Source organism: Meriones unguiculatus, chromosome 14 (genome assembly GCF_030254825.1).
Source record: "Meriones unguiculatus strain TT.TT164.6M chromosome 14, Bangor_MerUng_6.1, whole genome shotgun sequence".
NCBI lineage: Eukaryota > Metazoa > Chordata > Mammalia > Rodentia > Muridae > Meriones > Meriones unguiculatus.
The window spans coordinates 80,111,230-80,138,598 of NC_083361.1; the positions used below are offsets into that span (position 1 = coordinate 80,111,230).

Sequence of the window (27,369 nt, forward strand, 5' to 3'; positions counted from 1 at the left end):
GGATGAAGCATGTTATTCTTATCAGTCCTGTTTTATGTTTTTAAGTAAGACAATCTGTGAACATCTCCTGACCTTTCTCTCTTCCCTTCCTTTCTTATTCCAAATCTCAGCAGCCTAAGAAAGCTTTGTGTCCTTCCTTTGTTACCTGTGGGGAGTTTAACTGACATCCAGTCAATTCACCCATACCTATCACCACACCACCATAACTGCCCTGCCCCTATCATGCTCTTCTATAAGCGCTCATAGTTTTTGGTTTTTGTCTGTTTGTTTTCTGTGTGTGGGGGAGACCATTTGGCAAGACTACGCTGCAGAAGCTGTGGAAAACTTCGTATTGGCAAACATTCCACAAGTTTAGCCAATAAACCCAGATTAGAAAATCATAAATACTTAATAAGATGCTGTTAGAAGTAATATTGTTCTGATGTGTGTTGTTCTACTAGAACATGGTCAAACTTACCAGGGACAATACTCTTAGGGAAAATTGACTCTCCCTCTCCAGGCATCAGTTGCCATCAGTTCTCAATTTCTGTCATCAACCTTCAGCTATGGGTAGGGCTTCATGTCCTTTCTTCTCCATGCAGGAACTTTGGGTGGCTTGAGCTTCTGAAGGCCTTGTGTATTCTGTCATAACGTTTAGAAACAAGTAAGTAGATTTCTAAAAGGCTTGCAGCCAATCTTGCCCCAAAGTTGAGGACAGTGTTGAAGGAAGAGACAGTGTTGAATGATGAACTATGTGACCAGGAAGGAGGTGTTTTGCTCCCTGGTGATGTGAATCACGGTTTGTGGTTTACATTGTCAAACAGAACATTCAGAACAGGTTTCAAATCAACAGGAGCTAAACGCTATCATGCTAAAGATACCTATTCTGTACTCTGGTATCTGGGAACAATTTTTAAAAATTAATAAAGCCCCGGTTTCATTAGAGACACCCACACAACACTACAATCTTTAAATGACCCATGTGTGAATGGCTCTAAATGTCTCTTAGTGTTCAATTATTCACTAGTTCATGGCTTATTCTAAGCTCTAAAAAAATGTTGGAAAGTATTTTTCCTTTTATTGAAAGTAGATTTTCGTACATAATATATCCTGATTACAGTTTTCCCTCCTCCACTTCTCTCAGTTGCTCCCTAGCCCGCCTCCTCTCCAGATGCTCTCTCTCTCTCTCTCTCTCTCTCTCTCTCTCTCTCTCTCTCTCTCTCTGTCTCTGTTTCATCAGAAAACAAACAGGCTTCTAAGGAATAATAACAAAATAAAATAATAAAAGACAACAATTACTTCATCACAATTGCACATCTCAAACAAATAGCAGAAAAAGAGAGCAAAAAAACAAAAACAAGAAAAAGATACAAGAAATAGAGACCCACTTGTTTGTATAGGAATCCCATATGAATGCTCCACTGAAAGACATAATATACGTACAGAAACCCTGGTGTGAACTCCTGGAGGCCCTGTGCATACTGGGTTAGTCTCTGTGAGTTTGTCTGAGCTTTAGTCATGTTACTTTAGGGGACCTTGTTTCCTAGGCACCCATCCCTCTGGCTCTTACTTTCTTTTTGGCTCCTCTTCTTCAGGGTTCCTTGAACCCCAAGAGGAGGGATCTGATGGAGGCATAACCTTTAGGGATGAGTATCCAAAGTCTCTTGCTCTGTGCATAATGTCTCTTGGTCTCTGTTTTCATCCCTGTTTGTTGCAGAAGGAACCTTCTCTGATGGTGGCTGATCTATGAGTACAGCAGAATGTAATTAGGAGTCGTTTTATTGCTACATTTAAAAAAAATGTAAATCAGTAATATTTGGCTATTCTCTGACACCTGGAATATCTAGTCTGAGGTTCTTTTTCACCAAGCAATATCAGGTACAGGCTTCATCACAAGGAGCAGGCCTTGACTCAACTCAGGTATTGGTTGATTATTCCCACAAGCTTTGTGGCACAATTAGCACTGGCATGAAACCACTGTAGATCAAAGTGTTTGTGGCTGGGTAGGTGTTTACATCTCTCTTTCAGTGACCTGCAGAGTATCTTTCTGTACCAAAGATGTTAGAATATAGGGTAAAGGCTGCATGTAGGCACCAGCCAGAATTCTCCGTGTTCAATGGGTTGTGTAGGTGTGCTATTCAGGAATGGGACTTGCCATCAGTTTGTAGAGAGCAACCTACAGTCTGGGCAACAGCTTGGGTTGTTTGGAATTCGTTTGAGACACTTTTTGCCAGTAACTCAATTAGATGTAACCTAGTACCGCTAATGGCTATGGTCATGCTCTAAACTGATTTCATTATGTTGAGGTATGTCCCTTGCATTCCTAATTGCTGCAGGACTTTTATCATAAAGGACTATTGAGTTTTGTCACAGGCTGTTTCCATGTCTAATGAGATGATCATGTGGTTTTTGTCTTTCAGTTTGTTTATGCAGGAGGTTACATTTACTAATTTACATATTTTGAACCATCCTTGCATAACTGCATGAAGCCAACTTTGACTATGTTGGATTATCTTTCGGTTGTGTTCTTGGATTCAGTTTTCAAGTATTTTATTGGGAATGTTTGTTTCTATATTCACAAGGAAAGTTGTACTGTAATTTTCTTTCTTTGTCAGGTCTCTAAGTGGTTTGGATATCAGGGTGTCTGTGGACTCATTAAAAATGAGCAATATTCATCCTGTTTACCTTTTGAGAAAAAAAATATGGAGTACTGGCATTAACTCTTCTTCAAAATGATGACCTCAACACAAGTGCAAATTGAAACATGGCAAGCAGTCTAAATTTGCCAGGAATATTTTCCTTAAGAACCTGTCTCCAAGTGAATTAGATAAATATAGTAGCTATTACAGTCACCCAGTGTATGACTAATTCTTATGTTTAAGTGGCTAATGATCAATTTGATAAAACAATAGAGTGTCGTTTCCAAAAGTAGTCAGCCTTTTCAAAAGTGTAATGGTTCCAAGAAATATTAAAGGTAGATAAAATAATCATAGATCTTTTTTGGGCATAAACAGTTCAGAATGACTTGTTGTGTAAGGGAGAAGCAAGAGAGTAGAAAAGAATTATGAATAGGAAAAAACAGCAGAAGTAAAGTGATTATAAGGGAGTTTTATGCTTTGACTATGACTCTTTCCAGTATAGAGGATTTATGAATACGGCACATATATTTGACCAATACTTTAAGTGGAAATGAAGTCTTTACACTTAAGAAAGAAAATTGTAATAATTATGTCTCAGTGAATTGTCACAGGTTCTTCTGCAATTATACACATTCCAATATTTAAGTAAAAATGGCACATATGCAATATAAATTGGTCTTAATGATAAAATTAAAATAAATTTTCTTCACATTACAGTGTCCATTACATTCCTTTGTCATCATTGTTTGAACTGGAAAGTGTTACCTTCTCAGGGATAATTTCTGTGATTGAATCATGGTGTCTTATGTAGCTGCTAATTGTCTGATATTTTAAATTATTAAAAAAGCCATGAAAGCCAAATTTGATCAGCATTACATGACTAATCTTGGGTGAAAATTTGGCAGTTATATTTTCTTATTATAACATCATTAGAAACAATGAATATTATAAACAGTATCGGTTTAATGCTAGAAGTGGTGTGCTATTTTTCCTCTCTCTGTTGTATTATACTATGTAAAAATATAAAATGCATGTCGCACATGCAAAGAGTAATGAATTTCATTGGATAGCATTTTAAGCTGGCTATGTGAAAAATTAAAACTCTGTGTGTTGAAATAGCTTTGTCAGCATCACCTGCATCCCACAGATTTTCGTCTTTACCCAAACATGGCTAACTTACACAAGGAGTCTGCCACCAATATCTGCTATTACTTTAGCTGTGTAAGAAACACACTGTCTCCTCCCAGGGGTAAGCTTCTTACTGGGTGCCCACTGAAATGCTCACTGTTGATCTTAATTTTAACATCACCATAGAAGTATATATGATATTTTTACTTAATGAAATGTTTCCATATTAAAAAAAAAACTTTCTTAAATCCCAAAATTACTCACAGAGATATAAGTAGTATTTTCTCTCTTCTCCAAAGATTGTCATTTACCTTGCTAGACTCAGATAAAGTAAAGGATAATTGATTTCACCTTTTTGAACATGTTGCCAATAGTGGAGTTGTTTGCACACAAGAAAGCTGCGGTTATTTTGATTAATCTTCATACGATTTTCCATATGGCTTTATTAATTTATATCCAAACTAACAGTCCATAAGACTACCTTTTATTTGTATGCAGAAGTAAATCTCTTATACTTGAGAAACCACCAAATTTTTCATTGTACTTAAACCCTTTGTATCTTCCCTTTTCTCTTGCTGGAACTGACTTGTCTCAAACTGTCACGTATCTCACTCAATATTCTAGTCTATTTTCTATAAGATAATATCATTCTTCTTGGATTCTTCCCTGTTCTTCATTTAAAGAAAAAAGAATCACTGTTCTGATAGGGCTTGGGAGATGGCTCAGAGGGAAAGGCATTTGCCACGAAGTTAAATCCCCTAAGGTCAATCACCAGAACCTACATGGTGAAATGAGCTAATGGACTCTCACAAATTTTTCTCTGACCTTCACACATGCACACTGACCACTGAGATGCATGCCTGACCATCAAGTAAGTAAAGTAAAAAAAAAAAAAGAAACAAAAAACAAACCACTGTTGTCATGTTTAATTTTACTTATTTTCTCTCTTGTAATGAATTTACATTCCTTGTGAAAGTGGGTGTTTTCATTTTTATTCACTAATAAATCTCCACCATCAATTATTATTCTGACGGATATACTAGCAAAAATGGGTAGGTATGACTATTACATATTGTATTTCTTTTTGGTTATTGGCTTTGCCTTTCTTTAGAATATATTTCTGTCTTTGTTTTTGTTACTTTTGTTGATGCTTTGACCAAATATCTGACAAGAAGCATGTTAAGGGATTTGTTTTGCTTAAATCCTAAGGGAATATGATGCATCATGAAAGGACAGATATAATGGAAAGAATCTGAGTTGGTTGGTCACATTTGTTGATAATTAGGGAAGACTGCTGGTGCTCCATTTGCTTTCTCCTTTTTCTCCAGTCTGAGACTGAGCACGTGGGGATGTGCCAGCTCGCTTTGGGTGGACCTTTCAAATTAAACCTCTGTAAACGCCTTATAGACCCAACAGCAATGAGTTTCTATGGTGGTCGTAATTCCAATGAAATAGACAACCTTTAAATTTGGTCATCATAATTTCATTTTCATGTAGATGCTGAGTGCTTAGATAAATTATTTGCAGCTTGTACAGTAAAGTGATTTTCATATTGCCCTTTATCTCTTTATTTTCAATCAGAGTTAAATATACACTTTTTCTATGCAATTAAAATTTTTGACAAAATTGTGTGTTACCTATTTTAACACCACATAGATAACTGGCTGACAAAATATCTTTAGAAGTAAATTTGTTGAAGTTTTTGACACTTTCTTCTTCTCATGGTGAGGCCTTTGGAAAAAAAGAGTAGAATCTATGAAATAGTTGCTCTGGATCCTGACTGGCAATTGTTCTTGATTACCACAGATGTCATTCACTCTTTATCTAAACTCATCATCCTTCACATAAGAGAGCTTACAACTTGTTATAAGTAGGAATCTTCAAAATGCTGAATTGTAAAAGCGAGGTGAAAAGAAATTCCTATGGGTCAAAGTAATGAATCTTAAAAAGACATTTGAGCTTCCCATGTTCAACTGGCATGTCATTCCTATCCAACGTCAGTGACCCATGTTGAATCGTTGCCTGCTCATTAAGTTCATTTTTTTTTAATTTTGAAATGCAAGCAGATTTTATAGAAGATAATGGGCTTTGGATGTTTAGCATATAAACTAGGGTTCTATTTACATAAATTATAATGATTCGTTATGGAAGGAGTAGCCCACTCATATGCAAGTTGTTACCTTACTGCATTCAAAGAATTATTCTGGACATAGTACCACAGAACCAATATCTTTTCATCTTTGTCTTTACATTCAGGACAGGCAAGCAGGTAATGAGTATTCCACTTGATTTCAATAATAGCAAAAAATAATTTCATAACAGTCTAGGTATTTTGATGAGCAGAATAAAAACAGAACTGACAAAAAACAAGTGCCTTGATCTGATAAAATTTTGAATGTGACCATTATCTACCTTAAGAACAAATGAAAACTAAGATAAGCACATGAAAACATCATAGAGTTAGAGGAATCTCAATTGTAAACTGGCTCCCAGACTTACTTAGGCAAAATAACCAGAGCCAGAAAGAAGCATGTATGGCACACGTGTCCTGAGCAGGAGCTCTTGTTTTGGCTTTTTCTGGTGAGTCACTTTCCTTCCTTGCTCCAAGTGAAACACATCACTGGTTTCTACCCTTGAGGCCTCTGAAAGGTTTCCTTTGCTCTTCTCTGGACAAGGTTTCTATCAACCTGTCCACACTGCCTTCCATATCTTTCACGTCTGCAAACTCTCTTACACTATTTGCAGAAAACAGGTTCAATAGATGAAAATTGTCTACTTCAGAACATTTATAAAAATTCTTGGGATAAAGCTGATAAGGTAGTAAATCATATTTTCTCAGTTGAGCTCATTATATTTTGTGAATTTGTAAATTCTATTACTTAAAATTATTTTAAGAGAAAGTACATTAATATCATGTTAAGCAATAAAAATGTTTTTTGTATGAGAAGAAAAATAGGGTACACATATTGAGTTCCTTTGAACTCTGAAGACAAATATGCATTTTATTTTTTATCTTATTTGCATTGGAGCCTGAGAATATTTTCCTTTTACCAGCAAATATTACAAAATTAACAAGTCATTGGAAAAAATTGTAACTTTTTGAAAAAAATTGAAATAAATTTTGAGAAAGAATTTGAGTGAATTAATTATACTGAAAATTGGATTGAGTGCTAAGTGTGATGGGACATTTATTTAATTCCAGTTTTCTGGAATCAGAGGATCTCTGTGAAGACAATGCTTACTTGTTCTATGTAGCGAGTTCTGGGCCAGCTAAGGCTACATAATGAAATGCTGTTTCAAAGAAACAAAGGTTTCAGTATTATAACTTAATTAATTATGACTTGCTTTACAGTTGCCACACTTGGTAATCATTAACATGGTCAATAAAATGATGTGAGGTTTTAAAAATTTTCACTGTTATAGTAATTCTGCTATTCTCTGTGATAATATTAAATGTATGATTATGATAGATAATAAAAGAAGTGTTGTTACTAATTATGGCTGCAAAGATATTGTCAAGATTCTTTGTACAATTGGAAAAGCTATAATTTGTGCATCTATAATCAAATTCTTATTGCCAGAACTTTCTAGTTTAAAAACTATAAATTACTTTGTAGATTATATGAGACAAAAGAGTAAAAGCACAGGCAAAAGGATCAAAGATCCACCCACTCCCACTGTTGGAGGTCCCAGTGAAACCACAGTGATAACAGCCACTACATATACACAGAGGAACTGGTGCAGATCACGCAGGTCCTGTGCTTGGGCTTCACTCTCTGTGAGCCCAAATGAGTCCTGCATTGTTGATTTGGTGGACCGTGTTCTCCCTTTACCCTCTCTGATTCCTACAATCTTTCCTTTCCTCTTCAATGGGGTTCCCTGGTCCCTTAGAGGAGGGACTCAATGGAAACCTCTAATTTAGACTCTCGTTCTTCATAATATATGGCTGTGAGTCTTTGATCCTGCCTAGATGGGACATTCTTAACATCAGATTCTTAAAACAGGAGTAGCAGGTTGGAGAATAATAAGGAAGGCCATGAAGTAAGAAATTAAAGGACAATGCAGCCACTTCTGATGAGAACTGATAGACTAAGATCAGAAAGGAGAGGAGGACCTCCCCAATCAGTGGACATGGGAAGGGGCATGCATGCAGAAATGGGGGGGAGGGTGGGACTGGGAGGGGAGGAGGGAGAGACTTATGGGGGGATACAAAATGAATAAAGTGTAATTAATAAAAGTTAAAAAAAAGTGAAAAAAAAATTAAAGGAAAGAAGGAAAGAGGAAATGGAAAAGAATCAAATGACTTATGTAAAACTTATTAATAGCAACACATTGGATTGTTTCCAGTTTTGCAATTTTACTATTTAACATTGTGACAGTCTCGTGGCTCAGACCTTGTCTATGTGCGCATATATGTCTCTGTGAGTGTATGGTTATTTCTGCTTATTCTGTGACGATAAGATACAAGCACAGAATTGCAGGTAAAATATCAGGCACTGACTACTGGGAGATAGTTTGTAATGAAATATGTTAAATGCTTATCCATTATTTTAAAATGCAAGGGTTTTGTCTCTAAATTGCTATAGATTACTCTTCTTGACTAACCCTAAAGAAAAAAAAATGTACATGTCCTATATGAATGTACAACAATTGTAAAACACAGAACATTTTCAGGGCTAAATATATAATTATAGAAGATTTAATAATTTGAAGTTAGGATTACATGTCCCAGATATATATTAATAGAAGAAATTTGTAAGAAAGATGCACATTTAAACAAATCAAAAGGCCCAATCAAAATGAACTTTGTAATATCCTTCTTTCTCTGTTAAAGAACAATCTCCAAATCTATTATACCAAAGAATCAAGAATGAAAGAAGCTTTCATACTTTGTACCACAACTCAGATTCAGTTCTTCTCTTGGTTGATTTCTGTTATGAGATAATACATTCTACTTATCTTCCCCAAGAAATGTTTTTGAATCATCTGCTCCACTATTTTTTTATGCTGAAGTAAGCAGGCAAATACACCTTGTGAAGTCAGTCTCTAAGATCCTGTGTATTATAAACCACAAGAAGCCAACCTTTCAAACTCCTTTTTGCTTAACCTCAGTGAAGACTATGCATTAGGTACATGATATGTAAATAAATCAAGCATACTCAAATAGCCAGATAGTGAGTGTTTTAGTTGACTAGAAGAAAGGGCTTCTTCTTGTGGTAAAACATGTCTACTTTCACAAGACACCAGCGAAGAGGGATTATATCATTTGGACTTTGGCAGATGTTGTCAAGCCCTGTCACCCAGAGGCATTTTTAATGAAAGACACAATGCCTCATCTCATGCATGCTGTCAGCCTGTAGCCTTCAGCTCTCCACTTTTCTAATCACTGCCTGAGCATCACAGACCTGCCTTGCACAAGGTCAAGCCTTTCCTTGGAATGCTTCACAGTGAGAAACAGACTGATCCTATCTAGGAATATAAAGACCTTGCCACTCCAATTACCTTCAACGGTTTAGAAGATCAGCTCTGGATCCCTCCATTTGGGCAGACAGAGGTTGCCTCCAGTCTCAGCACAGACGAGGTTTTTTTCTGTCAAATCCTCCTTCCCTTCCACAGGTGTTCCCCCTCCCACAAGGGCTCAATCAAATAAACACCCTGCATACTAAATTCCATCCCATACTTTGCTTCCATGGGAACCCAATCTCAGTCAGAGAGTAAGCAGAAAAAGACTACAATAATGTTTGCAGGTGTTGTGACTGCCTTGCTCAAACTGCCCCTCTGGAGAGACCAATGCCCTTTATGGCAAGCCAGTTGGCTCACCAAACAGTTAGATCAAGCATCTCTATTATAAGAATGTAACATTCCAAATGTTTTGCATCCTGGGTAAAATATGTCAGCTAAATTATAAATACCTTTTCCCTTGAATTTTTTTTCACTATTGACTTTACTACGAATTCTTTATACTAAAACCAGGTTGTCTTCTCAACTAGATGTAAAGATAACAAACTGTACATGTGAAGATCAAATAATTATAGTTTTAAAGGTATTCAGACTTTTCAAATAGATGATATTTGTGAAATGCATCATGTAATTTATTTACATTTTTGTTTCATTAGAATCTGTGAAATCAATACTTTTCTTTTTCTTCTTCCCACTCTACTCTGTCCCCAATAGAAAGTTAATTCTACATTACCACGTTTTCAAAGTTCTTCTGATACTTTTGGGTGACAGTTGAGGAGGACATATATTTATCTGAGCCATTTTTCTACTTATGTTAAATAGGGGAAACAATGTTTAGCAGTGATTGCTATGTTTCTTATTAAGTGAGATAATATCAGAAAAACACATAGCATGGCACTTAGCAGAATGATGTATCCTGTGAAAAGATAACAAGAAACATGTCAAGGTAACATAGATTCTAGGCCCCTTCACAAACAAGTGCAGAAGGGGCAAAACTATTTTATTCTTTTACTTCAACTCCTATGTATGGAGCACTCCTATATGCTAGATGTACAATCATGTATAAAATAACCTCTTTCGATGCACTTGTACAGATTTGTTGACAAGTAGATTATTATGTACAATCAAATGTGAGGTCAAAGTGAGAAGACAATGATAACCGTACACACAAGAAGGCTAACGTGAAATAGTGTTTCTTCTTTATTTATTTAGCATTTATTCTTCTTTATATCTTTAGTAAAACAATAGCATTCAGACTAGGAACTAAGCTGTCATCCTGGATGACTAGGTCGACAGTATTAAGTGCAGGCATGCTCATTCCTACAGCAAGGGTGATATTCCATCATTGATGCAAACGTAAATCTCTGATCTTCAACCCCGTTCCTAATGAAAATATTTATTATTGTCAAAGGTGGCAGATAATTCTCACAATTCTTATAATTATTTAGAAATAACTGATTTTAGAACATGGGACTAAATAATGGCCCCAGTGATGTAGTAATTGAGGGGGAAATCATCCCTTTATGAACTATTCCCCACTGAAGAAAGCAACTTTGTATAGCCATGATATACAGGACAGATAGAATTCTCACACACCCTTACTGCAATTAATCACTTTCAGTGAAACAAATAGCATACATGTCATCAATGGTTCAACATAGTTTGAGAGCATCCTTGTCTTTTGACATGGACAAAATCTGACATGTGCCTGCCTTCTGTGTTCGTATCGTAGAAAGCAATGCTTTGGCACCTGGTATACAATGCCCTTTCTATAAAGAAAACAAAAAGGGCTGCATTGTCCCTGACTTATAATGGAATAACAGACATTGGTATTTGTTATAACACAAATACTGAAATATTCTGTGACCAATCATCAGGAATAAAATGGAAAATTGTAACACTAAGAAAGGAAAGGTGAGAAGAGAAAATACTTTGTCAGAGGAGTGAAAATAATTCACATGATATAAGAAGATATAATAGAATTGGATGTGAAGAAAAGAGGAATGGGAGGTCAAGATAATTAATATGTACTGAGCCCTGGATATTAATTTTCCTGTTTGTTCATTATAATGTTTTGCAGATAAAGAACCTGATGGTCAGAGGATATATGTTGTCCACACAAGCTGACCTAGCAAGAAAAGAATAATCAGAAATTGAGAGCACAGATCTTACACATTGAAGCCTGATTTACATACAAGTCTTAGGTTTCTGATAAGAATCCATTGCTTATTAAGGACATGAATGAAGTACTTTTATAGTTGAACCTGAAACAAGCTCTTCCTGTTCTACAGTTTGAGTTCCCATTACTCCAGTGTGACTTTGGCATGTCTACCACCACAAAATGAAAATGTGCTGGCTAAGGAAAGGAAAGACCCAGCAAACCCAGCTCCATGCTTTAATGAGATTAAAGTTGCTCCTTCTGAGACTCTAAGCCTTTAATTGCTCTAGAATCTTCTGCAAGAAAACCGTTGTCTCTTTTTCCATTATTTGAGAGCAGATGGGATGCTCAGTTCTTCCCTCCGTTTGGCAAGCATGAGATGATATCTTCTGTGCCCAGGAATGCTGATCTTGCCATATCCTGTAGCTAAGAACACTGCCTTGATTTCTGTATCCATTCCTCCATTGAGGGACATCAAGGTTGTTTCCAGTTTCTTGCTATTACGAATAAAGCTGCTATGAACATGGTTGAGCAAATGTCCTTCTTGTAAAGTTGAGCATATTTCTGAGCTATTCCTAGGAGTGATATAGCTGGGTCTTTAGGCAGCCCTATTCCTGATAGTCTGAGAAAGCGCCATATTGATTTCCAAAGTGGTTGTACAAGTGTATACTACCACCAGCAATGGAGGAGGGTTCCCCTTTCTCCACATCCTCTCCAGCATGTTTTGTCACTTGAGGTTTTGATCTTAGCAATTCTGATGGATATAAGGTGAAATCTAAGGGTTGCATTTCCCTGATGAGTAAGGACATTGAGCATTTCTTTAAGTGTTTCTCTGTGATTCGATATTCCTCTATTGAGAACACTGTTTAGCTCTATACCCCACTTTTTAACTGGATTACCTGGTTTGTTGGTGCTTAACATTTTAAGGTTTTTATATTTTCTGGATATTAGCCCTCTGTCAGATACAGGTTTGGTAAAGATGCTTTCCCAGTCTGTAAGCTGTCGTTTTGTTCTGACGACAGTGTCCTTTGCTTTACAGAGCTTTTCAGTTTCATGAGGTCCCATTTGTTGATACTACTCAGTTATTAAAAACAAAGAAATTGTAAAATTTTCAGGCAAATGTTGGGAACTAGAAAAGATCATCTTGATCTTTGAGGTAACCCAGAAAGACACGCATGGTATATACACTCACTCATAAGTGGATATTAGCCACATAATATAGGATAAACATACTTTAGTCTATACTCTTAAACAAGGTAAACAACAAGAAAGACCCTAGGGAAGATGCTCAATCATTATTCAGAAGGACAAACATGCTAGCCATCAGAATCAGGAGAAGACAGGAAACAGGACAGGAGCCTACCACAGAAGGCCTCTGAAAGATTCTACTGATTAAGGTATTGTAGCAGAGTCTGAGACTCATAGCCAAACTCTGGGCAGAGTACAGTTAATCTTATGAAAGAAGGGGGAGATAATTCACAGCCATATTGGCTCTCCATCTTTTTGTTTGTTTGTTTGTTTGTTTGTTTCCTCTGAAAGAGTCAACCCAGCAGGGTATTAATGCAGATGCTGATACTTATAGCCAAAGTTTGGGCAGAGTGCAGGGAATCTTATGAAAGAAGGGGGAGATAGAAAGACCTGGGAGAGTCTGGAGCTCCCACAAGGAGAACTACAGAACCAAAAAATCAGGGCCCACAGGTCTTTTCTGAGACTGATACTCCAACCAAGGTCCATTCATGGAGATAACCCAGAACCCTTGCATAGTTGTAGCCCATGGCAGATCAGTCTTCAAGTGGGTTCCTAAAAATAAGAGGAACAGTGGTTATCTATGACATGAACTCAGTGGCTGCTCTTTGATCACCTCCTCCTGGGGGGCGGGGGTACAGCCTTATCAGGTCACAGAGGGAGACTACAAAAGACAGTCCTCATGAAACCTGATAGGTTAGGGTCAGATGAAAGGGGAGGAGTTCCTCCCCTATTAGTGGACTGGGGAAGGGGCATTGCAGGAGATGGGGGAGGGAGGGAGTGCGGGATTGGGAGGGGATGAGGGTGGGGGCTACAGCTGTGATACAAAGTGAATAAATTGTAATAAAAATATATTAAAAAAGAAGGGGAAGAGAGAAAGACCTGGAGGGGATAAGAGCTCCAAAAGAAGATAAACAGAGCCATAAAATCTGAGCCTTGGGGGCCCTGAAAAGAATGCTACCCCAACCAAGCACCATGCATGGAGAGGATTTAAAACCTGGGCTCAGATGTAGCACATAGGCTCAGTCTACAAGTGGGATCACTAGTAAAGGGAACAGGGACTTTCTCTGGCAGGGTCCCTGAGCACCTCCCCCTGAGCCAGGCCACAGAGGAACACAATGCAAATAGTCCTGATGAGACCTGATAGGCTAGGGTCAGAGAGAAGGGGTAGAGGGCCTCCCCTATCAGTGGACTAGGGGAGGAGCATCAGGGGAGAAGAGGGAGGGAGGATGGGATTCAGAAGAGAATAGGGAGGGGGCCACAGCCAGGATACAAATTGAATACATTGTACAAAATGATAATAATAATAAAAAAATTAGAAATTAAAAAAAAAAAACAAAAAACCCAAAAACTTTGCCTCCAGTTCCTGACCTCTGCTCCCACAGCTCAGGGATTTCAGCTCTGGTAAGTTTTTAATCAGTAAGCACTCAGAGCTCAAGGTAGATTATTTTTCAGAAAATAGTCACATAAGTGTTTCAATTCATGTAGATTTTTTATATTTAGCTGATTCTCATGAACTCAAGTGAAAAGACTGTATTCATGCAGTTCTTAAATTTAAATTATGAGAGTGTGTGTGTGTGTGTGTGTGTTTGTGTGCACGAGCACATGTGCAAGGTTCCCTAAAAGGGTGTAGAATCCCTTGGAGCTGGAGTTACGGGCAAACCTGAGTTACCTGACAAGGATTCTGGGAATTTAACTCAGGTCCTCTTCAAGAGCAGCAATCATGCTTAAAGTCAGGTAATCTCTCCAGCACCTATTTATGCCATATTTATACTTATCATTAGATCCTTAGCATGTCACTCTGCTAAAGTGTAAGTGAATGGGTGAAATATACTTGGAAAACTATTTAGCATGGTAAAAGTATGTGCATTTCCTTTCTTTTAGTAACTCTTAAACCTATAGATGACTAATAGTTTCAGTACATGTCCAGACTTAAATGCTGCCACTGCAACTGAATGGCTGAATAATTTAACACAGGCAAATTCAATTCTTTGTTAAAGCAAGTACCAGCTCACATCTTACCAGGCTGTTGAAGCTCTAAAGGAGAGGCCAGTGCATGCTATACAGTTGACAAGTGTGTACTGCAGGCTGCCTGGTGCCAGGCTTCTCATGAACAAAGTCAGTGGGTATTTGACTATCCGAGCAGGCAGTGCACATGTTGCTACAAGAGCATGAACCAGCTTTGAGGAGCTCAATCTGACACGAGTTAATCGAAATCAAGAGTTCTTCATCTTGCTTGGAGTAATCCTGAGCTGAAAATTAATTACTGACTTAATCACCGCCTCTGCTTTCTTTTGTTATTCTACAGGCTTAGAATTATTTTAATTCTGGTTTTGTTTTATCATAATTGTTTGGAATATGTGTAGTTTCCTTCCTTTGTTCCGTTATCAAACATTTAATATCTATCAAGCAGCAGGCACACTGGCTAGGTTTGGGGAATAGCACAAAGCTGAGGTTCACACAAACTCTGCCATTCATCCTGCAGCCTATTTCCCTATGCAAATGTTGAAATAGCATAATAACAATACACTGTGAATAATTAATTATAGAAATCCTTTCAGATGTCATGGTAACTATGTAGCAGACTTTATGAAAGCACCAACGGTGGACATTTTTCAGAAAAATACAAATAAAAATATATGATAAGATGAAAGGAGATGAAGTGTGCTAGGATAGTTGCCAATCTGAGGGGGGGGGATGTGGGTAAATGGTAAATGGAAATAATCGAGGCTCACCAGAGATTGAAGATGAACCGGATCAAAGGAGTCTTTAGTCTCTCAGTAAGTTTTCTGCTTCTCCCCAAAACCAATATAGTACCAGTGAACTTTCAGAAGAATATTAGCATGACTGCAAACACAGTCAAGAGAGGCAACGCTCTTTTCACTCATGAATACAGTCTTTCTGAAAAGAGGGGGTAGCATTTTTCATAAAGACAAGGAGAACAGTTCACCTTCCCCTAAGCACTTAAGAATGATAAGTGTTAAAAGATCCCAACTCATTGCCTCTAAATTGCATAGTATAGAAATCAACCTTTAATTCTTAGTATGACTTAGAAATTGTTTCATGGAAGAGAACAAGGTATTAATTATTTTAAGGGTATATGAGCAGAGCACTTTGACCTTGGAAAGCTTTGTATATTTTGCAGTATCTATTCTCATAATTCTCTTTAAATGGGAATGAGAGAGGAGAAAGTCAAACATTTTGCCCAATGGGAAATTTTGATGAGCTTCACAGACATGACTAACCTTGCAAGCACACTTAAAACATGAAATTTGCCGGTAAATGGTGGGATCTGGAAAAGATCATCTTGAGTGAGCTGTCCCAGAAGCAGAAAGATGCACACGGTATATACTCACTCATATAGACATATAATATGTGATAAACCTACTAAAATCTGTACAACTAAAGAAACTAATTGAGAGGGAGGACTCTTGCTAAAATGTTCAATTCCTATCTAAAAAGGCAAAGAGGCTGGACATCAGAAGGAGAAAAGAGGGAACAAGTCAGGATCCTGACACAGAGGACCTTTGCAAAGCTCTGCCCTGCAGGCTATCAATGTAGATGCTGAGACTTATGGGCAACCTTTGGGCAGAGTGCAGGGAATCTTAGGAAACAGTAAGATCTGGAGAGGACAGGAACTCCACAAGGAGAGCAACAGAACCAAAAAATCTGAGCACAGAGGTCTTTCCTGAGACTGATATTCCAACCAAGGACTATGCATGGAGATAACCTAAGACCCCTGCACAGATGTAGCCCATAGCAGTTCAGTATCCAAATGGGTTCCATTGTAATAAGAACAGGAACTATCTCTGACATGAACTGATTGGCCTGCTCTTTAATTACCTCCCCCTGAGGGGGAAGCAGCATTACCAGGCCACAGAAGAAGAAACTGCAGCCACTCCTGATGAGACCTAATTGACTAGGATCAGAAGGAAGGAAAAGAAGTCCTCTCCTATCAGTGGACTTGGGGAGGTGCATGTGTGCAGAGGGTGGAGGAAGGGAAGGATTGGGACAGGAGAAGGAGGGAGGGAACCACAGGGGGGATACAAAGTAATTAATAAAGAAAAGAAAAAAAAAAACCTCAAGATACTAACATCTATAGTCCTAAGGAAGCTAAACAACAAAGAGGACCCTAGGGAAGAGGCTGAAACCACACTCAGAAGGGAAAACAGGACAGACATCATTAGTAGGAGAGAACAAGGAACAGGAGAGGAACCTTCCCCAGTGAACATCTGAAAGACTCTACCCACCAGAGTATCGAAAGAGATGCTGAGACACATAGCCAAACTATGGTCAGAGCGAGCGACAGAAACCTTATGGAAGAAGACGGAGATAGAAAAACCTGGAGGGGACAGGAACCCCACAAGCAAAAATACCTGGGCCCAGGGCTTCCTGCAGAGACCTATACTCCAACCAAGGACCATGCATCAAGAGAACCTTGACCCCCTGCTCAGAGGAAGCCCAGAGGCAGCTCAGTTTCCAAGTAGGTTCCCTAGAAAGGAGGGCAGGGGTTGTCTCTGGAATGTACTCAGTGGTCTGCTCTTTGATCAACTCTCTCTGTGGGGTACAGCCTTGCCAGGCCACAGAGAAAGGAAGATGATGCAGCCAGCCCTGATGAGACTTGATAGACTAGTGTCAGATAGAAGGGAGGAGGTCTTCCCTTATCAGTGGACTAGGGAAGGGGCATAGGAAAAGAAGAGAAAAGCTGAGGGGGACTGGGAGGAGATGGAGGAGGCTACAGATGGGATAAAAAGTGAATATATTGTAATAAATAGATACATTGATTTAAAAATTTTTTCAAAAAAAATTCCCTTATTATATATTATTTCCAGGCAATCCTCCAGTATGGTTCTGCCCCATATTTTGATATTTTCCTTATTTCTGTCTATAAAATCTTAGCTCTAAAGTGATTATTGATATACTAGAAAATATTAGAAATTAATGAGTGCCCAATTTTATTTTTACCAAACCAATAGCTATAAACTGAAACCACAACAATAATCTAAGAACTATTTTTATTCCATTTGATAATTATTTATTATTTCAATTTCCTTCATCCATTTTATAGGGAATGAAAATAGAATGGGAATAAATATACCATGCTCCTTTTTCCCTAAGTGATCAAGTTAACATTAGAAAGTGGTAGTGTAAAAACAAAAACAGAAAAAAAAAGAAAGAAAAGAAAAGAAAAGACTCAGACAAAAAAATAACAACTTCTTAAATCTGACAAAAGGTTAAGTGGAAAGAACATGAGCATCTATCTTATTCTTTCTTTCTATATTTTGATCTTAAACTCTGTATCCCTTAACACATCACACACCCGTAAATGGAGAAAGGAGCTGTTTAAGCATCCTCTAAGAAGTAACTGTTAAGCCCTTAATGTGAAGGTGATGAAGGAGATAAATTAGAGTATGGAATGTATGGAAAGCTGGGTGTAAATTTCCTCTGAACTCAAATAAATTGGCAGTGTTTAACTGTGTTTCATAAAATGCAAGCAGTTAAGTACTAAAAATGACTTTAAAAACAAAAGTAATAAATTCAGAGTTTCTATCTACTGAGGTTTGCAAGTATGATTCCTGGAGCAAAGATATTAGGTGCATCCAAATTCTTGGTATAATTGCAAGCCTTATCTTCTACACCTTCACTAAATCAGACAAACCGTCAGGGAGAAGGGCCCATGACACAGCTGTGTACAAGGTCTTCAGGTGATCTTGTTACACTTGAAGAGTCAATCCCTTGTGTTAAAATACTTTATAAACATATGTTTTGCTTTAATTCTTATAGCATTATGAGTCAATTCTATGGCATGTTTGCCTTAGCAGAGATATCTTTTCATAATCACAGTGAAGACTCTGACAGGATGTGATTATGAGATGGTTAAGGATAGAGGGTTGTTGATGTAATGACATGCAATCTGTCTGTGTGAGCCCTTTGAAAGCTAGAGAGTTCGGGATCATGAATGACTGCAGGTGTTCAAAAAGGTCTCTGTTTGTATAGTCTTTCTCTGGTGGCATTTTCAGGATATGTGGACTTTTTATATGAGAATATCAGCTCCGAAGGGTGGGAGTCAATGTTAATACTGTGTGGGTCTACATGCCAGGGGGAGGGGAGGTTTGACCAAGACTGAGGCCCCACTGGCATTGAGAATCTTGTCCTCTTCCTCCGCAGCTGACAGGAAGGTGCAGAGTCCACACCACGTGATAACAGAATGATCAAGTATTTAGAAAATGTATCAGAATAAAAATGATTTTGTAAAATATATAACCTCATTATGAAATATAATTTACCAATTCTGCTTTTTTTACTGAGAAAATGAAGGTGGAGGTTGGTTAACAAATCTGCCCCTAATGTCACATGTAAAAATTAGTAGAATAGAGTTTCAACCTCAGAATTTGCTAGAGGGACACTAGTTTTTATGATTTTTAGTGTTAGCCAACAGTAAGCTGGAGATTTTATGCAAAATGCCCCATATTCAAATTACTAGGTAAGAACAATAGCTATCGTTAACATGAATCAATTTATTTATTACTGTATGTGGTGTATGCACATTTGAATGAGGACTTAAATATACATGTGAGTGCACATGTGTGTATTATTCATTTGAGTGTAAGCACATGTGTCAGAGTCTGAATCAATGATAAATGTTTTATCAATAATTTCCACATTTTCTAGTTACAGAGTAATTGGGGATACAATTGTTTTCAAGTATGAAATATGCAAATATAAATCATGGGGAAGAATCACAAGTTATTCTTCCTTTAAGATATGACCAAGAAGAAACTGATAGTTCAATATTATGGGTAGACCAATTTACTCCCAGAGGGCACTATATAATGATCAAAATAATGTAACTGTACATTAGAATCCTAAGGGAAAAATCTTTTCCATGAAGCAAGTATCACTGAAGTGGCTAGCTGGCCAGACATAGTCAACAATGCAGCAGAACTTTTTACAGTGGAAATTGTTCAAAGGCAGTTGCATAAACCATCACTTCTAGTTCTAAGAGTCCAGATTAACGAACTGATGCATTAAAATCCATTTCCAGTGGATGGAGATGAAATGCCCATCATCTAGCTCAAGTCTGAAGCTTTAGAACCGAGGGACGATCATGTCCACCATATAGTTTATCCAAGAAGACAGAAGAGAAGCAAGAGCAGGCTACAGTCTCTGCTGACCATTTCTCTCTACAATTATCCAGGAGTCAGTTCAGAAATCCATCCAGAAGCTCTCTTCCTCTAGGGTGACAAGTTCAACCTCAAGGGATCAAGGATCTCATCGGAGAGCACTGATTTTAGAAACTTCAAGTCCCAGAGTGGGTAAAAAAAAATCCTTCCAACCCTTTGAAGAGCTAGCTCCAAAATGATCATCCTGACACAGCAGCTAGAGGCTCTTTAAGAATAGTGTATCTACTGTGTTTTAATGTGTTCATAGTTAACCACATAGGAATTATTGTTCCCTATGAAAGAATTTATACTTCTTTCATCCAAATTTATGTTGATATTTTGAGCCTTATCAGTTTTTTTCAGGGGATCAGAACAACGTAATTGCCTCCATATCAGTTTCTTGTGTCACAAACATGGCATTTTTGCTAACACTGCATCCCAAAATAAAGAGATTATGCAGCAAGTTAAGCCATTGCTACAGTGTCAGGCTTTCTGTGAAGCAGTAGGTACAAAATTGCATTAATCCTCCAAAATACAGTTGCATATCTTACTATTTCTCCTCCATTTTGAGAAAAAAGAATTTAAATCTAGAGTGGATATGTATCTTAGCAAAGTTACAGACTGTGTGAATCTGGTTTTCTGTTGACAGAGGTTGAGCTCTTACTTAACACAGTTTACACACCATCTGCTTATTGACCTCCAACTCCGCACATAGGCCTTCACTTGCTGACAGAAAAAAATAACTCAGCAAGATGCAGGTGTTATATATGGCATGTAGGCGTCATCTGAGCTAGATTTACCGATAGAAACTGTCCGATCACTAATAGATATTAGCTGAAGTATCTGTGGTACTATAGATAATTATTAACCCCACCAGCTAATTAACTTTCCAGATGAAATAGCATGGGCTGATCATGACTAGCCAATAGACTATGCTTTCCCGCAGAACTATAAATAACAGAAGAAACTCAAGGACTGAGTCACCACATCATTAGGGCTTGGATGTGTTATTTTAAAAGAGTTTACGTAACACTGGATTGGTAGCTGAATCTGAAGAAAAGAAATACGTTCTTTTTATCTAAGTTATTAGTATTAATTAATAATAGTAGACAGTGTGAAATAAATAATTTTTCTACGGTTAATTCAAACAGATGAACAATTTAGTTATTAAATCTAATTGATGCTTATTATGACCTTGACTTGGTGTCACATCGATTCAATTGATTCCCCATTCTTATCCTTGGCATTGAAACAAATAGGTGTGCGGATTAGAATGAAGCTCCAGAGAATAGTTGTCAAGGAAAATTTAGGACTCACATTACATTTGCATCTTATCTCAGAAACTCTATTTTTAATTGCAATCATGTTCCAAATATTTCATACTACACATTTTATTAAAATACTCTCTTAATTATGAAGTTCAAGCTCAGTTATACATCATACAACTTGTTGACTAAATATAAGGAGGAGTCCCTATGTTCAGTACTGTAAAATCAGGAAATACTGTGGTATTTTTGTTGTTGGGAAACTCATTCATTTTGTCCTTTACCCAAAAGGATTTGTACTGTGTCAGATAATAAAGGAAGCTGATGAAGCATTACAACTAGGCTGTGTGTGAGCAGAGTGCTTTCTACATACAGGTTACTCACTGTTAGTAACATGGTACTTTTATCATACTCAATTTCTAGATAAAGATTGAGGTATAGAGAAGTTCAAGACAGTTGCAGGGTCAGTTAATCATTAAGTGTTAATTAGTTAATTAGAATTAATAAAGTAGAGCCAAGAATCAAACTGTCACTCATTCTAAGAAGGAATTAATTTATCACCTATTCATCCCCCCCCCAATAAAAGCAACCATTCCTACATAAGCTCTCGTTGGTTGTGAAAAGCCATAGTTCCTGGCATTGTAACAATTACATTGTGAATCTTTGAGAAACATGATCCTTGACATCGATCTTCATAATTTCACTTTTAGTTTGCTATCATTTTAGTGTGTGTGTGTCTGTGCGAGTCAGGAGGAGTGGGTTTGCGCATGTCAGACGACGCATGTGGAAGTCAGAGCATGACTTCGCAGAGTAAGTTTTTCTGTCTGTTGCGAGGATGCTGTGGAAACTGAACTTCCGTTGCCAGGTGTTGGGGCCAGACACATCTACATAATGAGCAATCTCTCCAGTCTCCAAATCCTTCTGTGTCATGAATATCTATTTTTATGGGCCATGCCTATTCTGGATTGAGGAAATGTGGAAGGATATGCTAATGCTCTAGACAGGTGGGGTCCAGCATGAAAGAAAAAAAAAGTCCGGAAATGGAAACCTGGATATCATTCATGGTCAAAGTTATATCTGGATTGAAACCAGGTAGTGGGGTAGAGAAATCAGGACGTGAATGAACAAAGGTGAGTTGCGTACATTCCAAATGAACATTATACCAACACCTCTTGGAGTCCTTTTTAAATTTTAAAGCTTTGTTTTATTTTCAGTTAGGTGTGTGTGCCTGTGTGGGTTTGTGAACGTGAGTCCAGGTACTCAAGGAAGTCAGAAGTGTCAGATTCTATTGAAGGTGAAGTTATATGACATTGTGAGGCACCTGACTCAAGTGCTGGGAACTAAACTCAGCTCTTCTGTAATAGGGCAAGTGCTCTTAACTCCTGAGTTGCCTACCTGAGATTCTAATGCTCTCCCATCAATGGGAAGCTTAAAATCTACAGAAATCCAGGGATCTTCAGAGGGTGAGGAAAGTGTGGACAGGATAGAAATCCAAGCTAGAAGAGGAAATATCCTTTAAGAATGGCTTCTTGCAAAGAAAATCTATTTTGGTGTTCTGAAAATCACATGTCCTGAAACAGTACTTTCATCACATGTGACCCGGCCTCACTTCTGTGTCTTTTTTTTTTTTTTTTTTTGGAAAAAGCATTTTAATTGCCATAGGCTAGGAGTGTATAAGGTGTCAAATGTCTGCTCTGTCTCTACTCTAATCCTGTAAATAATCATAACTCTAAGAATAAATGGGACTAGGGTTAGATAAAAGAAAAAAAATGTAGAATGGTAAAAAAAAATAATAATAAAGTAAAAAAAAAACACTTTTGATAAAACAGGGTTTTTTTTTGGTGAAAAATGGGATTATGATTCTTCACTACCACTTCACAGTTGTTTACTTTGTGTTCTGTGGGTGGTAGCTCAAAAGCAGGAAGAAAGAATGGCCATCACCTGGCCTGTCCTATCTACACACAGCATCCTCTCAAGCCAGACTTCCTCATCCTTTCTCAGCTGCTAGACAATCATTTGCACTGTTGTTTAAGCGTTTTTGCCTTTGTCCCCTTGACTGAGAAAATCTACTGCTTTCTAACTGGTTGATGTTCTCTCAGCTCAAAGCATAGTTGCTACACCCTCAGCAAGAACATTTTTGAGATTCACACAGGGAGAAAAATCCTCCAGGAAATTGTTGCTGCTCACCTTCCTGCCATCCTCACTGCTCACAGCATAGTGTGTGATGTGCTTACTGACTAACACTGAACCTCTGTGCTGGCAATGGTGCCCAAGGTGTTGAGGGCTGTGCTTACGTGTTTAAAATGTGTATGAATGACATCAATTTGCTTGATGAATGCCAGTTTTCAGATAATGCTTACACAAGAAAAACAGTCCATAAAAATACAAGCAGCTAAAAATCAGAAATTAAGCTCTTTTTCTTTAACCATGTGTGTTACTTTTGGAATAGGGATAAATATACATATTTATGTGCTAATCTTTAAGTTACCTAGGGAGCCCAATCCCCATCACCTGAGGTTGTCCATTCTTGTTTGGACAATACCAGCATTTGCTGCAAGATGTTTTGCCAAGATATTTTCGTTCCTTTGAAAACTAATGGCTTTGTCATCCCCAGGAGGGACCTGAGGCTGTGTGTGGAGGTATACAGTGGTTTTCACTGCAGCTACTTACTACACTGAATATTCTTAGCTACCTTGTCAAGACCTAGAATTGTTTGATTTCCTGCAGGAAATGTTTGCCTTTGAAAACTCCGGGGGAAATAGCTTTTTCACCTCTGCTCTAGAGAATGAGTTTAACATTGTCTGCAGATGAGATTCATCCCCTGGAGGAACTACAGAGCATCTAATGAGCTTAGGAACAAATCACAAAACCAGCAGGGAGTGGGTTCCAAATCCTACCCACACCTTGCTTTCAGAAAAGGATCTGTCTGTTTCATAGGTTTGCATAAATTCAGGGACCCATTTATACTGAACTTTTGTGTGAGTGCTAAATCAAATAAAAACAACTATATGGAAACACATTTAATCATATCTACAGTGTATATCATGTGTGTGATTTGGGTTCCTGGGGTAAATTCGCTTTAAATACCCATCAATTATTAAGGACGAGACACACAGTTGTGTTTTATTTCTGCTGTGAGCTTAGCTTCTAGCAATTTAAGGAGAGCAACTTAAATGTATACAGACACATAAAGACCCCCAAAAATCATACTCACATTCACCCAAAGCATGGTTGTTCAAGGTAATGTTCAGCAACCAAATTTTAGGGCCTCAGATTGTTTACTAGCTACTTCTTCCCCCCCCCAAAAAAAAATGAACCCTAAAACTCTAACCCTTGCTCAAATCTGAGAATCAGACACTGGTCTTTTAACATGATTTTGTATTTGCAATTAATGCAATTTTATTCTCGGGTCTTCTCAGTGTATAATCACCTACTTTACTCCTGTTTCTCTACAGTTATTACTGCCTTTGATATTATTTTTTTTCTTCTAGTTTCATATCCTGAGAGCTCCAGTCCCTGAAAATCTGGGTCCCAATAGTGGTTACTAAGATAGTGATTTACAGGCACAAAAGAAACAGGTTGAACATTTTGTTTTAGGAACTATTCATATTCATCTATGAGAAATATGTGTAATACAAATAAAACCACAAGAAAATAGTATAAAAAAAAAAGTTTTAGTGCCTACAGCTGCAGTGGGTTGACACTGAGAAAAGAGAGAAAAATGCAAGCGGCTGTGAGAAGCTTCTGTGAAGTACCCTGAGTTGTTTTACTTTATATTTAAGCAGGAAATTAAATCCTAATTTATAAAACACAAAGAAACACAGCATTATATTTTCTTAGCATTATGAGTGTTTCGAGGACTCTACAGACTAGTATTGTCTACCCATCCAGAAATCTAACAGTCTTAAAGTACAGCACCCCCCCATACACACACACACACACACACACACACACACACACACATGTGTAAATGACAATCACAGAGCCAGGACTAACACTGCTAGGCATTTTTTAGGTTATTGCAGTAGATATCTGACTAGAGTCCTTGTATTTGCCCTGGCCTTCTTTTAGTCTAACAATTGTACAGCCACAAAATGGTTCTCTTTCAAGAAGGTCAGAGAGGACACCCTTTGCACAAAACCTTCTAAGTTATCTTGAAAGTAAAATTATGCCTCTTCAGTGACCTACAAACCCCCATATATGATTTGAACCAATTCAATCTTTTATCTCAACTCCTGCTCTTGTCTCACATTCTCACAACTCCATGCCCTTTTCTTACAATCCTTGCTTACTTGTCTTCTCCTGAATCTTCTAAGCACTCAAATGCCCTGGAGCCGTTTATGACATGAGATCATTATTGTCCAACAGCTCTTTCCCTGGATATCTGCATAGTTAGTTCCATCACTGCCTCTGGAGATTTAGTCAGTATTTTTAGTTTAGGAGATATGTGTGTATGTATGTGTGTGTGTTTGTGTTTTATATTATATTTACTATATATTACATATTTATCATATTTTGGCTTGAGATTATACTTACACTTACTTTCAGCTTTTCCCTTTTATTGAAATAGATTATCTTTCTCATATAATATAAACAGAAAATAGTTTCCCTTCCCTCTACTCTTCCCAATTTCTTCCCACCTTCCCTTCCCTCTGGATCCACTCTCTCTGTCTCTCATCAGAAAAGAACAGGCTTCTCAGAGATAACAACCACACAAAGCTAAAGAAAATACAATAAAATGAAGCAAAAACTACCTTGTAGAAGTTGGACATGGGAACCCAACAGGAGAAAAAGTGTCCCAAGAGCGGACACAAGAGTCAGAAATCCACTGGTTCTCAATACACTTATTCTTGAACAAAGAAGAATTAGAAGCTAGAATACAGTCAAAATACATTTTCATAAGTTCACAATCTCTGATAGAAAATAAGCATCAGTGCTAGCTTCTACAGCACATATACTGAAAATGGAATGATGCAGAGAAGGTTAGCATGGCCCCTGCCCAAGGATGACATGCAAAGTTGTGAATAGTCCATATTTTTCCTAGTGCAGGGAGTCTTATGGAAGAAGAGGGCAGGGGGTGCAGATGGAAAAACCCATGGGGGATAGGAGCACCACAAAGAGTTCATAAAAAGCAGCTAAAACCTTGAGTATATGCCAAAATGGCTAAACATGCTAAGTTAATTCTTCTGATAAAAATAAATAAATCTACATCTATAGTCATGCAAATACGGTTATATAGATTGAGAAAGAGACATAAACTAACTTACATAATGACATAGGTGAATCTCCAGAACAATAGATATGATAAGCTAAAGATTCTACTGAGCGCATCTGAAAGACTCTAACTAGCAGTGTTTTCAAAGCAAAGACTCATGACCAAACCTTTGGCAGAGTACAGGGAATCATAAGAAAGAAGGGGAGTTAGTCTGATGGGGAAAGGATAGGAGCTCCACAAGGACCAAATATATCTGGGCACAGGGTCTTTTCTGAGACTGACATTCAACCAAGGACCATGTATGGATATAACCTAGAACCTCCACTCAGATGTAGCCTGTGGTAGCTCAGGAACCAATTGGTTTCCCAAAGTGAGGGGAACAGGGACTATTTCTAACAGGAACTCGATGACTGGCTCTTTGGTCTCCCCACCCCCGAAGGGAGGAGCAGTCCTGTTAGGCCACAGAGGAGGGCTTTGCAGCCAGTCCTGAAGATACCTGATAAAACAGGATCAGATGAATGGGGAGGAGGTCCCCCCCATCAGTGGACTTGGAAAGGGGCACGGTGGAGATGAGGGAGGGAGGGAGGGAGGGACTGGGAGGGAATGAGGGATCAGGACACGGCTGGGATACAGAGTTAATAAAATGTAACTGATAAAAAAAATAAAATAAATAAAAAAATGATATAAAAAAAATAAATAAATAAATTAAAAAAAAAAAGATTCTACATATATGCTGTGAGGTGTGAGGTTCTGGTTTTAAATTTTAAAGAGGAAAGTTAAATATCTGGAAATGCAATGTTAGAAAGCTTTTTTTTTGTGTGTATGTGCTCCTGGTCCTTATTACTAAGAAACACACTCAAGGAAAAAAAAAATTTTGATGTTAGGTTTTGGGCATGTGCAGGGTGATTTACTGATGGAACAATTAAAATTAATTACTTTCTTGGGTATAAATGATAAATGAATAAAAATTTTGAGTTGGTGTTAATGTTGAGATGTCCCAAGTGCCTCAATTCAAAATTTGGACAGCCTACCCCCTCGGTTGTATTATTTTGCCACAATTCATTCATGGCTTTATAAATTAGCAAAGTTAATTCATTCCTTCCTTATAGTCTATATG

At 37.7% G+C, this 27,369-nt stretch overlaps 1 long non-coding RNA gene and 1 other non-coding gene across 2 annotated transcripts in view; both read left to right on the plus strand.

Moving 5' to 3' along the window:
• LOC132647262 (uncharacterized) overlaps positions 1-27,369 on the plus strand; it is a 2,298,480-nt gene that overhangs the window by 478,291 nt on the left and 1,792,820 nt on the right. The window lies entirely within an intron of this gene.
• Positions 25,971-26,077, plus strand: LOC132647642 (U6 spliceosomal RNA). Its single transcript, XR_009585988.1, has one exon. It is a non-coding gene; the product is annotated as a U6 spliceosomal RNA (small nuclear RNA).